The sequence below is a fragment of the Protopterus annectens genome, chromosome 14.part0 (assembly GCF_019279795.1).
Source record: "Protopterus annectens isolate FY-2018-M chromosome 14.part0, PAN1.0, whole genome shotgun sequence".
Classification (NCBI taxonomy): domain Eukaryota; kingdom Metazoa; phylum Chordata; order Ceratodontiformes; family Protopteridae; genus Protopterus; species Protopterus annectens.
Window position 1 is genome coordinate 107,413,512 of NC_056748.1, and position 20,970 is coordinate 107,434,481.

Consider the following 20,970-nt stretch of genomic DNA (forward strand, 5'->3'; position numbering starts at 1 on the left):
TGAAGTTAACAAGTTCTCAAAACATTTTGGCACAAGTAAAATAAAATAGCTATATGAATATATTAAAAGTAGAGATCAAATAAGTAGGTTTTCAGTGAACTTTTCAAGTTGGCTAGTGTGAAACTTTTAACCACTGATGGAGAATGTCCCAGAGGCACAGCATTTAATTACAAGAGTAACACAGGCCAGCAGACTCTAAATTGATCTGCTTAAAGCCATTTAAGTCCAACATCCCCAGAAAAGGAGGACATAAAGCTTTAACTCAGCTGCATCAAACTACCTTTGTTGTTCTTTTAAAGGAAAACCATTTCATATTGAGCAAAATAGAGTAGCACAGGAACTTTAAATATGATAACAAGATTTATTAAGGAACAGTATCAACTGTGCAAGGTCATTGAATTGTGTTGGTAATGACGTGTACCAGTCAGTAACCAAGCTGTGTAGTTAACACTAGTTGCAGTCTATCAAGATCTGTATGAACAAGTCCAAATTAAAGGGAGTTGCAGGAGATGACATGGGACCAGGGTATGGTCTGCTCTTCCAAAGTGGTAATGTGGGTGTAAATGGTTAATAGTTGAGATGTTTCAAAGACTGATATATATGAACACTGGACAACTAAAACTGATATTACATGGTCCTTGATTGTTAGCCTTTTCTCAAGTTACCACAACAAGATTCCTCACTTATCAAAATAACTTCAGAGTATTGCCACCATAAATGATGGTAGGATTGAAAATGGGAGACATTTAATTGCCTCAGACTAGTGGAAATAGCCATGGTCACCATCTTCAAAGTGTTCCTCTCAGGTGATTACAGGTCACACATCTTTTAGATGCATTCCGAGTCCTTATGAAGTGAATTCACAACAAACAAATTATCTTGAGTATAGGAGAGGTAATGCTAAGATTCAGTGCCATAACAATGGTACTGTAAACTCTCCCATGACTGAGCACATAAACGGCTCACCAACTGGATGCAAATATATATAGATAAGAAAGTATCCATGGTGCAGAAATGTAAGAGGCAAATCATTATCAGAATTATATGGGTCCCCATAGTAGGTCTGATGATGATCCAATTATATTTTGCCAACACTGAGTGTTGAAGCGATATTAAGAAGGATAAGAAAGGAAGGAAGAACAATGTTGCTTGCCAGGCATAAGGTAATTATTCATGACTTTATTAAGGGCAGACTCCGTAAAAGGTCTTGAGTGAAAACTACATTTGAAAAAATTGCAAGCTCAGTACTCCAGTAGAATCAGAACAGGCCTTGGATAAACTACTTTCTGAACAACATTACCAAAACTGACAATGTTAGAAGTTATCATATACTCAAAATGATGCAAACGTGATTGCTGCAATCTGACACCTGAAACTCAGTTGTCCAAGGGAGAGTCTACACCTGCATTAAGCAATCTTCCTTTGCGCTTAATATGGAGGAGAATACTGCTGTCATGGAATCAGTTTTAGCTATAAAGAATCGAGTGGCTAATGATCAACACTCAGAGGAAAGAGGTCTCTAAGTAGTAAGACAAGTTAGATGACTGATTACCAGCAGTGTTAAGCAGAGTACCTCTTTACCCATTTTTAAGCTCAACCTGGATAACTGGATGGGAAACAGAAAATATACCACTGGGATTCCCCCAGTGTCCCTGATCGACAGGGGCATCAGTTGCCAATTTGTCTAAACATGGACTAAACTCTTGGCTAGGCTTATAAGGGTCTCAGGGCCAATAGCCTAGTAACCTCCTATTATTCTGATCCTGCCCCACTAACACCAGTAGGTCAGTACAATGCAAATGAGATCTCTGTCTGGATAGGAGCACTGAAGTTTCATGGAGATCTTCGCTAGGTAAAACACAAAGTGCTTATTACGCCTAAACTTGTCTTCAAGGAGAGAAGACTGCCTCCATTTATACTTAAGACTATGCCTCAGCCTCCTCATACTGCAGAGCTCAGCACCAAACCAGGGCTCATATGGAAATAGGCAAGTGGTGCATGTGCAAGATGGTGGGGTATATAGACTCAGGGGAGACCATACAGCTTTATCATAAACTGCAAGTAGTTCATTTCATCACCAACACAAGGTTCAAAAATGAACAAAAGGCAGTACCAAACTGATCAATTAATCGTTACAGCATTTGAATTCCTACATTCCAAGATTGGGAGTGTGGGCTCTATCCTGGATAATGTAACAATGATTAAAATCAGGCAGTGATTAGATCAAGAGACAGGATGTATTACTATGGCAAACACAGAGACACTAAGTCAAGGATGTGACCTATTTCACTGGTAATAGAGAAAATTACCTGAGCAAAGCAATAACACCTAATAAAACAGAAGTTCTTTAACAAGGCTCATAGACTTTATCAGCCCAGATGTTGAAGTCATGCAAAATGAGCTGTTTATTACGTCTGTGAACTCCTGAAAGAACATTTTAATACTACCATGTAAGCAAGAGACAAGTTGGAACCTACAACTTACTCTTTCACTAACTGCAAGTTAAAAAAGGTCATTAGCTCCAGTTTTAAATACACAGAGATGAAGTGCTCTCAACAACAATTCTCATCCTCACTCGTGACCCTGCCAAACCTAGGATGCAGAATCTCAGGGAAGCCTGGGGGCAGACATGCCATGATGTAAGGACAAAAACTTCCATCCAGTATGCTATATATGACAAATACCAGGCCAGCAACCCACAGCAAGTCAGAGATAATACTTTGCTTATTGTAGAAGGGTCTGGCATTAGAGTAAACAATGCCAGGGAAAACCCTGATGCCTGACTCAGGTGAATGCTTGAAGCCCTGGGTTCATCAGTTATATCAGGCACCCTACCCAAGTGATGTTTCATACATGGGCAGCATTGGTCATCAAACCACTTAAGTTTTTACACATGTTTCCTACACCAGAATATCCCCCTGTGCCCTTGCCATTGCTATTTCCATATATAGGATATGTACAGCAAATATGAAAGATATCAATTGAATGTTTCTTGTGGCACACAGGACTGTGAACAAGGAAAAAGAAGAATATGAAACAATGTAATAACATATAGTATGAACCAGTCAACAGTAAAAACATAAGCATCAGGTTAGAAAGTAATGTTTGCTTAGATTAGTTGTAAACAGCATGTAAATATGCAAAAATGTGTAACTTCTGAGTAGTCAAACTGAAAACAAACAAAAATCTAAAACCAGGAACTCAGCAGAAATTCTTTGTTATTATTATGACTGTTAAGAGCTTTCATCCCTCAAATACTGGGACCTCTTCAGTATATCAGAATCACATCGCAGTCCTCATTTAAAACAGATTTTACCCCCATGTTACCTATTATAACCAATATATTTCATCTTCCAATATACATTCAGGTCATCACAATTAAAAAAATAATAGCACAAACTTCCAAACAATGTACTTAAACAAATATTTCAACTGAAATTAATAAAAAAACAAGTTTAAACAAAAGAATAACTAAACATTATAAGATTTAATTTTCAAAACACTTGCAATGGAAATTGCATTGTTTAAATAATTTGTACTCGTGTCATGTGCCTTAAGCTGCCAATGCAATTCCTTTATTTTTAACCTCACCTACCATGGTCCACCTATAAATCCTTTTCCATAACTACCAAAACAAGAAAACTAAATTCATGTTTCTGATGATTCTCAATGTGCTTAAATAAAGTATTATGCTGGACTTTTCTTTTTATATCATATAAATGTTCATATGTCTCTCCATTTTGCTACATAATAACAGGGGCATTTTTATATTAGACTAGATATACTACTCCTTTCATACAAGAGTTACTGAACATGGAGTTTATAACCAATCCATATCCCATAATGAATGCGCTCTACCATCTTTCATAACTGGGCATTACCTACACCATCCACACCTATAGGTCCCATTTTTCATAGGTTCATAGAAAGTTCATAAGTGGTTACTAGGTTAATGGCCCTAGAGCCCTTACAAGCATAGCCATATTTATCCCTACTTGTCCCAGTTGGTGGTTAGGTGAGTAAAGTTCATAGAGGTAAGGGTCCATGGTAGTTAATACTGACTTCCTCTGTCCAGGAGGGACATGGGCACCACCCCAGGAGTGAATTTGTGGTCACCCATTTATTGAGTTAGGTCCTGTTTGAAGAGGGTCAGGGAGGGACTCTGTTTTACATTAACTGGAAGCTTGTTCCAGAGAAGGGACAGTCTCTGGCTGATCTATCTCCAGCATAACCTGTTCATATCAGAGGCTAGGTTAAGTTCTCTGGAGCAAGTGCCCCTCCTGCAGTTTGATTTACGAATGTGTAGCATTTCCATCAGGGCTGGCACAGAGACTGCCCTGTAAGCCAGGCACAGGTAAATCCCTTAGCAACCTGTAGGAGACAGAATACAGTGACAGGGCTTTCAGTCTTTCTGCTTAAGACTTGTTTTGTGTGCACTGTAATATCTTGGTGAGACACCGATTTGATCTCTCTCCAGTTGTTGCATGTGTCTGGTGAGGTACTTGCAAAAGGGAGTACTGTGCTCAATGCTGAGTATATTGGAATTATAAAATAAATCCTTAGATCTAGATCTGATGACTTTTCTTATAAGATCTGCTACATAGAAGGATTTCCTTACTACTGTGGATATATGTTGGTCAAAATTCAAATTGCTACCAACTCGAGTACCCAAATCACATACCAAGGGGTCTACACTTGAGGGGAAGCTGCTATCTATAATGTAATTAGCAGGGATGAAAGTACAGGGAGGACAACTTTTCCAAAGGGAGTAGTAATGATTTTTTTTGCATTTAGCTTTAATATGTGGCTTTGGCAACAATCATTTGTCTGCCTTAATTCAGCAGTGTATTATTATCATTGGAGGACTTAACAATTCCTCCCAATTTACAATTGTCAGAGAACTTGGTCAGCTACAGGTTGTCCAAGTTTGCCTGGACCTTTGAGAAATAGATTCTGAACAGTAAGGGGCCCAGCACAGAACTCTGTGATATGCCACTGGTGACTGGCCTTTTGCTAGAGGTGAAATCACCCACTTTGACAGTTTGTGTCCTGTCGGTGAACCAGTTGGCTACCCATCTGGTAATGAATTCCCAATTGGGAGAGTTTCTCTATAATACCTGAGTGGGGGATCGTGTCAAATGCCATGGTTAGGTCAAAGTAGGTGGTATGCACTTTCTTTTCCTCGTTAAGGGACATGTTGACTTTCTCAAAGAAGTCAACCATGTTTAACAGGCATGATCTACATTTAACAAATCAACACTGGGATAGGTCCAGAATTTGGAGATTACCCATGTCCTTTTAATAAGGTCCATAATGATTCTTTCCATGGGCTTGCAGATGAGGCTAGTCAAGCGTATGGGCCTAATTCCCAGGGTCAATTGATGGTCCCTCTTTGTGCAGAGGGATTACAGTTGCTGTCCTCCATTCTGCAGGAACATAGCCATTTCTCAGGCTGAGGTTAAAACAGGGATCCACATGGGTCTGCTATGTCATGTTTTAAGCTGTTTAAAAGGCAATCTGGGATGTTGTCTAGTACCATTGATGCCGTATTGTTGGCCTTGGGGAGTGCCAAGATGACCTGGTCTTTTGAGATAATAGGCTGAGGAATGGTGGCAGGTATACTTTGGGGGAATGATTGGAAGGGACAGGGGGTGAAATTTTCCTCCCAATCTGTCAGTTAGCAGGTTAACTATTACCTCCATCTGAGTATGGATGGTGCCATTCACAACCACTTCAGCGCATAGCTTGGTATTCCCTTTTAGATTTTGGATGTAGTTAAATAATGCCTTGTGATTATTGTTAGCTAGACAGGCTATTTTTGCATTGCAATTAGCACTGGCGGAATTTACAAGATCTATAATTTGTTTGTTTAAGCTAGAGAGGAATTTCGTCCTCTGCTAAGCCAGTTACCTCTTGTTCTTGGACCTTAGTTTCTTTCTCTTGTTGTATAGCCTGTTTATACTAGGAGTCCACTACAGTGGCTTGTTGTTTGGCAAGATCTGGTTTTAATCCAGTCAGGTACAGCTAATTCTATACAAATGGAATGTCAACTGGCCAGACTCTGCCTAAAAATGGTACTGTGGTGGCAACAAGGGAATTATCCGGTGTGCAGAAGCCATGGAAAAAGAGGTGCAGCCCATCCTTTATGAAGCAAGTTACACTATCAATCATATCACCTCATGCGGACACAATGTTCCTCTCTATAACATACAATTACTAATTACTAAGACAATTGCTGAAGCCAATCAACTTTTATTTCTGTACAGGTATCATTCTGGGAAAAGGAAGTATTTCACTCAGGACCAGTGTCTTGCCTGCATTTAACATATGCATGGTGAGATTGTACATGCCTCTCTGCTTGTCCCTCAGGATTATGCTCTCTAAGTCACTCACACTCACATGGACTACCACTAGCACATAAACATATTTCAAGGTGAGAGTGACTTTATAGCCCTTGTGACATCAAGGATAATAAAGACCAGAAAGAGAACTATTACCTTGTCTCTGTCTATTCATCTAAGTGTGGAGTTAGTATTGAGGCATTCATATTTTACTCTTAGAATTTGAGGTTGTAGACAATTTGCAGTCTACTTCCTGGTCACCATTTCTACATATGATCATGGTGTTGACATGATAGTGGACATCTGCTGAGACATTATTTTTTTTTAATCCTAAGAAGTTTCAGTGGTGATTTTAGTGAGTTTAGTGTTCTAGTAATGAGATTTGGGTGGCTGTGTGTGTTGCTCACAAGCCATCTTATTAGGTGAGAGGTATGTCTCTGAATTGCATAGATAGCTGTATCTCTCACAGACTGAATTATTTTTATCAAGCAAAAGTTTCATTGTCTTTGAGGACATGACAGTTCTTATACTGTCTGTGAGAGCAAAGTAATATAATACTGGCAAGATAAGAGATACAAGCAGGTTTACTATCCTTTCTGTCCAGATGGGTCTGGATTTATTTTAAGTGCTCAAGGTATATGTTTATAAGCTGGCTAGGATAAGGTTGTAAAAACTGAACTAAGGTAAGTGAAGGCACAACTAATTCTTAGCATCTGCATACTTTTTAAGAACAACACAACTGCTACAGCAATAAGGAACCCATGTTCATCTAGTAGAAATGCAGTAACACTGAGTGACAGTGGAAATACATCATTCAAGTAGTGTAGCAATGAAATGCTCACCTACAAACTGGTATCATCCACATTCAACTGCAAGCAATTTACAGCAATACAGCAATGATGAAACATTCAGCAGGCATGCTAGTCATCAGACAAATACCCTTCAAAGCATTCAGTTACTCCAAAGGTAACTACTGAAAAGTGCTAATTAGTTAGTGTGCAGTGTCATCTATATTGGTGGTATGCAGAGCGTTGGGCATGCAAACCGGTGCAATATATATTAAACCATGAAACTGAAACAGACAATTAGAATACACCTGGCTACTAGACCATTGGTAATTAGAACTCCCAGAGGAAGAACAAATTACTCTCCCTTTCACAAGATAATCACTAGCACTATTATAAGATGGCACTCAAACACTGCCAAACTATGTGGTGCCTAATTAGCAACATACACTGAAATGGAACATACTTTGGGAGTGCTGAAAACATCATTGTCCTTGTGAGTTAACTAATTTATACCGCTAGACCAACACACTTTTGATATAGTTCTTTATTATGAATTCTGCCTGCCTAATGCCCTGTTTTTTCCTTTGCAATTTGCACCCATTTTGTCTATATAAAACTTTGAACTTTCACACTTTGTATGGCTCTTTTATTTACAGGGAAAGTGGATAAAAATCTATATGTTGTCATTAGAAGTCTTCTGACTACTGTTTCAAAAGGCAAAGTCTCTTTTTTTGTGACTGAGATTTTATCTGTCAAGATAACGTATTTCTGTGTTGCTGTGTCTGTACTGCATGAGATAATGATGTAACACATTCCACAATCTTAAACTTAATAACTTAATAAAGTCTAGTCTCAATATTCATTAAATAAATTGTTCTATCATCTTTATTCTATGTTTAGATAAATGCCTGGGTTGTGTGCTGTGCAACAAACACCATGCAGTTTTACATCTTTTAGCTTCCTCTACGAGACTGTAATGTCCAGTAACTGAGTAGTTAACCTGTCTGTATGTAAAGCAATTCTATCATCTTCTTTGTTTCCTTTGCATACAGCTGCCTGGGTTGCTTGTCATACACCAAACACCATGCCATTTTCTGCCTTTTAGCTTCCCCTGAGAGACTGTTATTCTTTTAAATGGTAAAACATCCAGTAGCTTAGTAGTTAAAACTGCTATATGTGCAGACGGGTTATCATCATTTTTATTTCCTTTGCAGATGGCTGCCTGGATTGCTTGTCATACACCAAACAGCATGCAGCTTCATATCTTTCTTTGAAATTCTAAGTGTCCAGTAACTTAAAAGTTAATGTTTGTGCTCCTGTAGGAATATTTCTCACAGCTTTCATTCTTCCTACTATTTGTTATGTCTGAAAATTCAATGTTTAGATCTTTTGCCAATATTTCTATCAAATCTCTAAGATGCGTACTGATATGTAAAGGAAAATGAAATATTCCTGTCTTTCTTTCCACTCTGAAATCCCCATTGGTCTATGAAATCTTCAGAAGCACATATTTTCTGAAAATCTCTCTTTTTACTATCCCAGTGTGGGTGATTTTTGAGTAACTTCACCTGTTGTGAAACTATGTTTGATTTATCCTATTTTACAGATGGAATGAGCAAAACAGAATCGGATCTAATTAGCACAGAATCAAGATTATCAATTTATTTTTTGAATCTCATGACTGCATGCTATGAATAGGCCAAGAACTATCATGATCAGTGGAAATGCCAGATAAAGTCTGTTTAAGGTCTTTTGTTTGCTTTTTTATTTTTATTTTTTATCATCGTTTCTAAGATGGGTGTCATCATGCAATAAACCCTCCATTAGTTTTAGTGCTTCAGGATGCAATTGTCCCACTTTATAATCTGACATTATTTCATCAAGTGTACCATAAACAGATTGAAGGTGTAGTTGTGTGCAAGTTGAACTTGCCATAACATTAGATGTTCAAATGATCAGTGCTGCAGTAGCCCTAGATATATGGGTTATGTCCTGCCAATGATATAACAGCCAGCCAGCTTCAAAAGCTACAGGGCACCTTCCATGTGTCTAAACTGTCAAGAAGCTCAAGCTGAGCTGGCTAAAAGACATGCTTGGGTGCAAAGCCCTTCAGAGCTTTGTTGCCAACACAAAGAGGGAGGTTGAGCCCTGAAATGGAACAACACAAAAATGTACACAATCTGGCATAAAAAACACACACCAAAAACAAAGGAGATGGAGGAAGGGAATGGCTACCGCAGCAATGATTATTTGAACATATACTGTTGTGGTAAGTTTAGTTTACACAACTGTACTGTGTTCTTCACATTGATCACTGCTGCAGTAGCCTTAGCTATATGGGTATATTATCATAGCTAACTACATCTGGGAGGTGGAAGAAGAAGAATACATGAACTGCCAGAGAATGGTCATAGCATAGCTTGATCTGGCCCTAGAGAAGGAATCAAATTATATATAGTGTTTTGCAAAAGTATGTGCAGAGGACCAAGTAATAGCTTCTAGAGAATTTCCAGAATCCAACCCTTTCCAAAAAGCCACAGATGAAGCCAAGGCCTGGTAGAGAGGGCATTGACCCTGCCTGGAATAGATTTGTTTTGGTGAGTATAACAAAAGGTAATAGCCAAATACAACCATTTGGAAATAGTCTGATTTGACCAAGTTGTCCCTTCTTACTTTCACAATAAATAGGCAATTGATCTGAGAGATATAGTTCTGCAAAGATAGTACCGGACTTGCCTGTGGACAATCCAAGGCATGAATGTCCCTTCTCCCTCATTTTTATTTTCAGTAATGAAAACGAGAATATGGATAGTTTGGGCTTAAAGAAACTTGTATATTGCTTTAGTCATAAAACGATTAGTTCTCAAAGAAACCCTGTTCCTATGGAAAATGAAGTAGGGTTGACTCACCATAAGAACCTACAATTCAGATACCCTTCTTACAGAGGTCAGAGCAATCGGTGAAACTGGTTCTGTGTTAAGAACCTCAAATCAGCCAGATTAGCTGGTTCAAATGGAGCAAGTGTTAGATTCTCTAACACAAAATAAAGATTCCCATGGAGAGGTCATCAATTTACTTGGCAGGATTTTTTGCAAAAACCCTTTCAAGAACAATTTGAAATGAGACTCCATTGAAAGAGGAGGATCTATGGGCAGATATGCTGAAATTGCCAATAAATGAATTGTGATAAAGGAATAAGAAAGGTCATAGGATAGTTACTCACATAAATATTGTAAAACCAGAGAACAATTAGCCCTGAATTGGTGCAGGTTATGTTGTTGGCACCTACTAGAAAACATTTTCCATTTGCTAATATATGATTTTCTAATAGCAGGCTTTTTTGCCTTCATTTAGTACCTGCTGTATGTCCTCAGTAAATAGGTGTCCAAAAGGAATTAAGACATTATCATCTAGGCAGTCAATTGAAAATGATTGATGTCAGAGTGTATCAAACACCCCATGTTCTTGTATAAGTAGATCCAGTCTGTGAAGAAGCTTGTGGTAATTCCAACTGGCCATTTTGAAAAAAAGGAAAAACACATTTGATTAGGCCAGAAGTGAGTCACCACAATGAACCTGGGAGATTCCTCCTGAATCTTCAGAAGTACCCTGGATATTAATGGATAAGGTGGCAAAGCATACTGGAATATTCCTGTCCAAGGAACAGAAAAGGCATCTATCTTCCAGGCCTTCATGTATAGAGCCCAGGAACAGAATCTTGCCAGTAGATTGTTTAAAGAAGAGGCAATAATGTCTACTTGAGGAACTCCCCATAGATGGATCAAATGTTGGAAGACCACCCCTGATCATTTGTGAGGGTCTACCCCGGTCCTGTCAGCTCTGCCACACAGTTTTGTTCTGACAGAATATAGGATGCCTGTAGAGTGAGATTGTGATTTAATGCTATATATCAAGCTGATATGCCTAGTCTGCAAAGGGAATACAACCTGGTTTCCCCTTGCTTGTAGTTACATGGTTGTGATGTTGTCTGAAACCACTTTGAAGAGGTTCTGGGGCCAAAAGCTGGTTCAAAAAGTTCAGTGCCTTGATCAGGGCAAGCATTCCTAGAAATTTATGAGCTTGCATCTGACCTTGGTCTCCCATACCCCTGCAGTTTTATCCATCATGAAAGTGCTCCCTGACCTATGTACAAAGTGTCTGTGGTGACTGATTGCTCTGGAGCAGGAAGGGAGAAGTGATGACATAGATTTATGGATATTTACTATCTCCACCAAAAGATCTCTCTTCTGATAAACCCTAGCTCTGAGATTTTAAAAGATATAGGGTGTACATGCTGAGACCAAAGAGATTTCCAATACCACTGTATCTTTCACGTGTGGAGTCTTTCCAGGGGTATCATGAGAATCATAGATGTTATGAGACTCAAAATACTGAGGTTTTCCCTAGCAGTGAACAAAGACTGAGCAAAAAACTTTACAAAAATGTTCTAAATAAGGCTTTTTGAACTGAGGTGTCTAGTTTACATTCTAGGAACTCAGTGCTGTGTGAGGGAGTCAAGAAAGACCTTTGACTGTTCTCTTGAAATCCCAGTTTGTGTAAGTGATCTCTAACCCATGAGAGAGACAAAGATTCCTGACAGTTTGAAAAAGACTCTGCAATGATGAGCTCATTGTCTAAATATGGAAAATGTGCATACCCTGTAGCCTACAATTAGCTATAAATTAAGCTAGACACTTTGTGAGCACTCTTGGTGCAGTGAGCACTCTTGGTGCAGTGAACAGTCCAAAGGTTAAAGAATAGAACTGGTGATGTGATCCAGACATGCAAAACCTTAAGAAACGTCTGAAGTCTGGATGAAGAGAGTATGATAAGCATCTTATAAGTCTAGTGTTACCAAGAAACTTGACAGAGGAGGAATACGGAACAGGTTGGTCATTTTGAGTTGGAGCACTATCAATAACAGGTTTAGGAAAGAAAGATTCATAACTGGTCTAGAAGGATTTTCTTTCTTTGGTACTAGGAACAAAAGAGTTTGATCTGGAGGAACATGAATGTTCCCCTGGAAAGGAAGTATTTCCTTCCACTGCTATCTGTAACCTTGATGAATGATATTCAGGACTCATTTGTCTGAAACAATTTGTTGTCAAAGAGAAGAACGGTGATGAGGTCTCGAACAGGCATTCAGACAGATCGATTCTGCATGCTCAAAAGACCAAACACTCAAATGTAACTTTCACAAGATGAAAATAACAAAAACTAAAACCCTGAACTGCACATTTTTCCCAGAACAAGTAAACACTTGCTCAAAACTTCATGAAAATATACAGTAGTATCTGAAACTCACCTTGGTGGGGGGCTATGCAACCCACAATTATATATACCAATTCTGGGATCACACTACAGTGGGAAAAGGGCATACTTTCCCACATTGGGCAAGTGTTTACTTGCCCAGGGAAAAACTGTGTGGTTCAGGATTTCAATTTTTGTCTCATTAAAATAATGTTTGAGTATATGGGCTTTCGACCAAGCAAAATAGAATCATTCAGACATATTGGACTGTTCTTGACTTTGGGAGGTTAGAGACTTCTTTTTGGAACTCCCTTACCACTCCTTCTTAAATTTCCATTTATGTGAATTCTATTGAGACCGTATATTCAGTTTTCAGCCAAAAATGGAAGAGGAGAAGACAGAACATACCTTCGACAATTTGGAAAATGAGAGCTGAAATCTATTAGAGATTCCGTGGATAAGCTTGCCACTTCCATCACACTTTTGATCACTTCTGCAGCAGACGAGCAAAACACTAACCCCTGGGATTCAATAAACTCTGTGTAGGGTTCACATAGACCCTACATGGAGTGCATGTGCAGCAGCAACTGCACTCAGCTCGTGGCAGCACTTTATGCATATTAATGAGGCATGGTGCACCTAAGCTAGGTTACACAGCTCTCACCAGTGTCTCTGGCCATGAAACCTTGTCACCGAATACGAATATCAATTCCATGTAAAGGAGATCACATACAGTCTGCAAATTTGCATGGAAAGCCACCATGATCACCAGGGCTGTACACATACATTGAAATGAGCAAGAAATATGAACAAAAAACATAAATAATTTGTGGACAAAGGATGCAGACTAGGGACACATATTAAATATTGTTCTTACAAACTTAGAAAGTTGTTAAAGATGGTTTTGCATATGCATGACTTTTCTGAAAGGTATGAAGTCTGAGACGCAAATGTCTGTAATTATTGTCTAACTTCAACCCTCAATAATTTACCACTGATTTGCCTGTAAACTAGAATCACTTGAGAGATCATCAAAAAATATGAGGCAAAATCTGGACATTCTAAAAACGTCTGTACATTTGAGAGGTATGGCTGTACAAATAGCTATCATTCAGTTAGTTCAACATATCTGCACAGGGGCCAGCTTAATGAGAAGACAAATAACCAGTCAAAAGGACATAGATGGTTATAGATGTCACATAGGAATGTGTCAGAATGTAACATTCTCAACTTCTTAGAGCAAGAAATGTTGACAAAGCCATGAAAATGGGAGAACAAAGGGCTATAAATATGAACAAATTGTTAATATTCCACATACAAACTTATGAAGATGAAAGAACATATATGTTGCACATTAGCAGGAACTTTTTGAAGAACATGAAGTTTGAAAATCAAATGTCAGCCATTAGTTGCTGACTGCACTCTGCAATGACATGCCAATGATTTGCCAGGAAAACATGTTATGAGGAAAAGATCACAAATATGAGACACACTGGACGTTCTTTACAGATCAGGACAGCTGAGAGGTATGCACACAAATGTCTGTAATACTGAGTCACAGCAGTACAGACATCATCCCAGTGATATGGCAGAAAGCCACATATTTCATAAGGAAAACATCTGGACATCCTGGGAATATCTGGACAGTTGAGAGGTATGAATGTGAAGTATATGGACCCAACACAGTTCAGGATGGTGTACCTATAGTGCCGAGTATTGTGATATCCCATTCCTGACATTCTGTACTAAAGATATGTTAATGATCTTTTACAGGACATGGGACTGCCATGTAAAATGATCACTCAGGAGAAGTGTGGGTATCAAATAGGGACACGCAGAATAATTGTAGGAAGGAACACAAGAAAAGAGTACAGGTGAAACTCTCACAGCATACAAGAGCATGTAAATGTAAGATGGTTGTAGCAGCAACACCAATCTGATATCTATATGACACAGTAGGGACTGTACAGTGAAAATGTGTTTATGTTACTGTCACACAAGGTATCATAATAATGGAGAGGATGCCTGTGTGAGATAAGCATCCTTACACGAATAATGCAGACGACATCTATCAGGAATCTGAAATACAACTGAGGTAGGGTGTGAAGCTGTGCAAACTGATGTACATGAATATGAGTGTACTCTCAGCAGAGGTCTCAAGCATGGTGACCACAGGTAAAGGATGATGGCAAACATTACAAGAGCAAACCACAATCATGGACAATATCTAAATAATACCATCACTAATCCAATGCCTCTGACATAACATATGTGATGTAGAGTGATAAAAGATGTGCATCCACACACACTAGACAACTAGTATGATACATCCACACTCTGAGGGTAACCACTCACACTATCCATGTACTGTAATATCTGCAGGAGGTGTTAGATGGGACACTACTACACTTATATGTGACAATATGGGCACTACAGGCTAGTTGCCTTGTGTGCATGGCATATATCAATGACACAATTCACACTGCCACATACCATTAATGTTGTGAAGCACCTATGTATGCAGTGTGTGCACAAGTTGAACAGGTAGCACACATGCATCTGGTGTAACAACTTGATTGTTGCTCCACACCATCAGACAGTCATGTATATTTCCCAGAAAGAGTACCTAGGCATGGACAATAAGCTCTGTGACAGCACACTGTGACAAAGGTGGTACACTTCAGTTACACATCACTGGAACATGTGTAGGGAGGTACATGGAGAAGGATGCATTGTACTTATTTATTGGTGTAATGAAGGCTGTGAACCAAGATGGTAGCATGCCATCTAATGTGCATGTCCTTCACATACCCAAAACTTGTGTTACAGTCAAGGGAGTAGTCAGCACTGTGACCACAAGCTGGTGGATATACCACTCACCCTCTACCCCAGGACACAGGTCACATACCTATTGGTCTGATTATAGGATACGATGTCCACATTATACTTGGGTGTTGTGTCTGTTTTCTGATGCAACACATCGCTCCATGTGTCTCGTCAATACAAGTGTTGTCATGTCTGTGACAGTTTCTAGTATGTTTTGGTACTGTGTGTATTATACTAATATCACAGTTGAAGTCAATAATTGTCCACAAGCTGTACTCCTTCAGACAGCTGTTTGGACACAGCATGTGTATGTCATCTGTGATGTCCATCATGTAACTAAGGGGCAGGCAAGGGCCTAGAAGATACCCCTGATGTACTCCCCATTGATATATGTCATGTCACACATTTCAACATACTGAGATGCCATGTATGTCATACACTGGTCTAACCATTTGGTGATATAGCTATTTATGGCCACATATGACAGTGTTGATTAAATACCACAGTATGGCTTTTTTGTCAAATGCCTTCACATGTTCAAGTTCCACCAGATGATACTGTTGTCATCATGTATGCCCTCGATGACCTCTTTGAGAACATCTATAAGATGTAATGGACATGATGTAGCAGTAACAACTCACACAGGCTTGTTGCATACACCGGGAATATTACTGCTATACGTGTAGAAGAGGTCCATGATGACATGATGGTTTACCTTGCAGTCAAGGAGAGTCAGGATGTCCCTATACATGCATGCATCAGGTGCTGTCCCCCAACTCAGGTGGATGCATGTTGATGTACACCCTTGTATGTGAACATAGACAATGTGAAGGATCTGTTGAACTCTGTATTCAATTGTATCGGGAAGGTGTGCTGGGTCACACCACAACTGATCACTGATGTTATCACAGCTCATTGATTCTATGTAATAAATCTGGAGGAAGGTAAGACAGTGCATACTGTGTGCTTTGATCTGGCCTACGGTTTTGATAAAATCACACACACAGGTATCATTGAGAATCCACAAGCTGGGGATTAAACCTTATGTCACTTGATGGATAAAGAATTTTCTCACTGTCAGACCACATCATGTGACAGTTGGTGAATCAACCTGTACCAGAAGAGCTGCCACCACTGGCAAACCCCAGGGATCTGTGCTTTGCCCTTAACTGTTTGAACTGTATTTCTCGACAGTTGAGGCTAATGTATATGGCCTTTAGCTTATCAAGTTTGCCAATTCTTGTATATTGTGTATAATCATTGAGTTCACCAATGGTGACAACATAGTAAAGGAGGAGTTAACACACACAATTGAATTGTGAAAAAGGCACATGATCTACAAATAAATGCAGAAATGTATGCTTTTAATGCTGTCCATCTGAAAAGTGTAGTTCCATGTTAATCACAGCATTGACAACAGTACTGCTACACAGAAACCCAGTGATGCAAGCACTGGGAACAGGTTTAGATGGCAATCTGAACTTTGACCACCAAGTGTCCAAACTGCTATTGGAAGCCTATGTTGTGCACATCATAAGTCACACCATCATATTCACATATTACAGTACTAATAAATTATAATGCTCTTTTTTACATGAACCTCAACAGGCAGATGTAGCAGCAGGACTGAACACAGGGCTTTCTCAGCAAGATAACACAGGGCCTACACACCATGCCATGTTGTATGTGGATAGATTAAAAGCCATGTCACTGTAAACTTTATTGTATAGGATGGCATGATTTCTAACTGGCACCCAGGCCAGTCTTTGACCCTGCCCTTGTGAGAGGGTCTACTTCACTTTGTCAAAAAACCTATATGTCGAATACCTTTTTGTCAAACCCTTTTCCTTAATCCACCAAATGTTCATTTAAGCAAAATTATTCCCAGGGGGAAAAAAAAACGTTTGGCCATCATCGCAAGTTTGCCCTTTTGCTCACTGTATTGCTATTACAGAATTGGTATATTTAGTTGTGGGTGTGTGGGGGAGGCAGCTCCCCACATTGGGTGATGTGGGGGTGTAGACCCCCACCTGAGTGGGTTTTAAATATTTTTCTGACAATCGCTTGTTGGCCTAGTGGCTATTTTTCCTGAGAAAACTGTTGCTTAAAAAGTCATTTGATGGATGAAGTTTTTGACAAATAGAGTTTGATAAATAGATATTCCCTAAATAGTTTGTTCGACAATGTGATATAGACCCAGTGGGAGTACTGCATATCCAAATATTTAATATAGTTGATGACATCAGCAGTTCTATTGGGGACAAGATAGCAGTATCCCACATTCTGGTGTAATATTATGACTTGTAAAGTCAAGCAACACAAACACACACACAGAGCCAGTTGACTTCAGTGGGAATATAACCCCCACCTATCTAAATACACAGACTACAGAATACAGTACTTTACACAAGTTCCACAGCTCAAGTCTGACTTGAACTGTGTCAGATAACACTTTCTAGTTGAGGACATCAGCAGTGTCTGGTGAGGAGGATATGATAATAATAGTGTTCCACATGCTGGTGTAAAAGGCTCTCTGTAATATCAAGCAACAGCTCACACAGACACCCAGTTGACTACAATGAGAATAGAACCCCTACCTATCTAGGTACACAAAGCACATAACTCAACACAATAATCACAGCTCAAATTTGACTTGGAGTGTGTCAGGCAACACTTTATAGCTGATGACATCTGCAGGGTCTGGTGAGGAGGGTATTGTAATGACAGTGTTCCACATGCTGGTGTAAAAGGCTCTCTGTAATGTCAAGCAATAACTCATACACACCCAGTTGACTGTGGTATGAATAAAACCTCTACCTTCCTTGGTAAACAGACCACAGAATTCAGTACTTAATGCAAGCACCACAGCTCAAGTCTGGCTTGGAGTATAACAGACAATACTTTATAGCTGATGACATCAGCAGTGTCTGGTGATGAGAATATGGTAATAACAGTTTTCCAAATGTTGGTGTAAAAGGGTTTCCGAAATTTAAAGCAATAGCTCACACACACAACCCCCCCCCCATCAGTTGACTGGAGTGAGAACAGAAACTACACATACTTAAGGTACATGGGCTATAGAACACAGTATTTAAAAGTGCCACAGCTCAAGACTGCTTTGGAGTATGTCAGACAACACTTTATAGCTGATGACATCAGCAGGGCCTGGTGAGGAGAATATGCCAATAACAGTTTTCCATATGCTGGTGTAAAAGGCTGTATGCAATATCAAGCACCACTTCCAACCTTCCAGTTGACTATAGTGAGAATAGAACCCCTACTAATCTAATTACGCAGACTATAACACACAGTACCTAACACAAGAGCCACCACTCATGCCTGAGTTGTAGTATGCCAGACAGGTCTCTATCAGAAGACCGAATGGAAAAAATATTGAATGGCAAAACAGCGAAAAGACAGGACCTCAAAGTGCTGTTTGCCAGATTGCGGTACAGTGAAGATTGGGATATTTGCCATTTCCTCACTGTAGTGTGATCTCGGAGTTGGTATATATATTTAGTGGGGGGTGTGGGGGGCACAACCCCCCACAATAGCAAGTTCAAGGTCCGGTCTTTTCACTCTTTTGTCATTCAATATTTTTTCCAGAAGTCCAATCAGACAACACATATCTGATTACATTTGCAGTGTCTGGTGAGGAGGATATGGTAATAACAGTGTTCTACATGCTGGTGTAAAATGCTCTGTGTAATGTCAAGCAATAACTCAAACACACAGTTAGTTGCAGTGAGAATAGAATCCATACCTATCTTAGTACATAGACTACCGAACATAGTACTTAATACACGCACCATAGCTCAAGTGTGGATTGAAGTGTGACAGACAACCCTTTATAGCTGATATCAGCAGTGTCTGTTGAGGAGAATATGTTAATAACAGTGTTCCTCATGCTGCTATAAAAGGCTCTCTGTAATGTTAAGCAACAGCTTAGCCATACAAACACCACCCCCAACCACCAGTTGAATGCAATCAGAACCCTACCTATTTAAATATACAGGCCACAGAATACAATACTTAAGGCAAGCATCACAGCAGAAGTTTGAGTGGAAGTGAATTTATAGTAGATGACATCGGCAGGCAATGTTGGAGACAACAAGTTGTGAGGGCTGCATAGGCACATAGTCCATAGATTCATATATGGCTACTAGCCTAATAGCACTAGGGTGTGTAGAAGCCTAGCTATGTAAAAACACAAGTACCTTATTCAGCATAGTTGGATGGTTATTTTTAGCAGAGCATGTTTGTGAGTAGCACCAGCTGGCCCTGTCCATGAAGAACATAGGTGCCAGCTCAGAGGTGACTTTAAAATCACCCAACCAGTAGTCAAGGTTGCAAATGAACAGCTTCATTGAGGAGTCCTGCTTCAGATGCAGTGGGAGCCTATTACAGCCTCTGAGGTGGCACCTACGTCCCTCATAGACAGGCCCAGTTGTTGCTCCTCAAAAAGTGTCTCTACTAATCACCATCTAAATATGCTTAATAAGGGTACTTGTGTTTCTACACAGCTAGGTATCTATTGCCTCAAGTAAAGTGATAATCATGTACTCCTAAAACTTGCCAATACAATATGTGAGAGATGCAAGTATACAATGAATCTAGAATAAATGCTGTCTCTCAGGTAACAAAGAACGAAATATCAAACAGGTTGTCAGCTCATCCACACTTCAGCTCTTCAACAAACCAAGTGGACAACACATAGACCCACATACGCAGTGGTATTCATTAGAAGCTTACCAAAAGTGCAGAGACCTTGCAAATGCAAACCTTCTGCACACATGACAGTCTCATCAGAACCCACTACACATAAAAACAAACATATCAGTGTTTCACCCATTATGCCCTTATTACAAAACACCGCATAACCAATGTCTTGATCATAGGTAAATTCATAGTGAGGCACACAGATGTCCCCCTCACCAGGTTGTGCAAGGAGAAAGTCACAGTCAAGCTGCCTGTCAGGTGCTAGGATCCACAAAGTCAGGCATGCACTCGAGTCTCTCAGCAAGCACAGTTACACCTCTGTTGTACTCCATGGTGGAGTAAATGACTTGAGACATACCTCACTGGACAATATGAAGAGAGAGACATGACTGACCTCTCAGATTGTGTGTCCCAGACAGGTATGTTCATAGCCCTCAGCAACATTCTAGTGTCCCAGACAGGTATGTTCACAGCCCTCAGCAACATTCTATCTTCACCCAGGATGGTTCCTTAATACAAACGAAATAATTATTGACTTCAATAATTGGCTTAGGTACTGGTGTCACTCCAAGGGGATCCAGTAGCTGTCAGGCTGGGATAATATGGTCAACAGATCATGCTGGTTTGCCAGGGATAGTCTTCATCTTTCACCTGTCTTTTGGTTATTGGACAAGGTACTTGCCTCCCCCATAGTGACTTTTTTAGACATTGTCAATGTTTATCCATCATAAGAATAAACTTTCTGACATAACAATATCCTCAAAATACACACTCAGGTTTATGCTGCTTAATGCTAGGAGTCTAAATCAGAAAATACACTCAGTGGAGGCAGTTATTACTTGGGAAGATGTTGCTGTTTGTGCAGTCAGAGAGACATGGTTTAGGGCCAGGGAGAGTACTCTGGCCATGAAAGGCTATAATGCTTTTCACACATTCAGGCTACAAAGTAAACATGCAAGAACCAAAGGAGGAGGTATGACCATCTTCATAATAGACAAATACACCTCAAGACTGGGTAAGCTGTATGACTCCCTACAGTTACTACA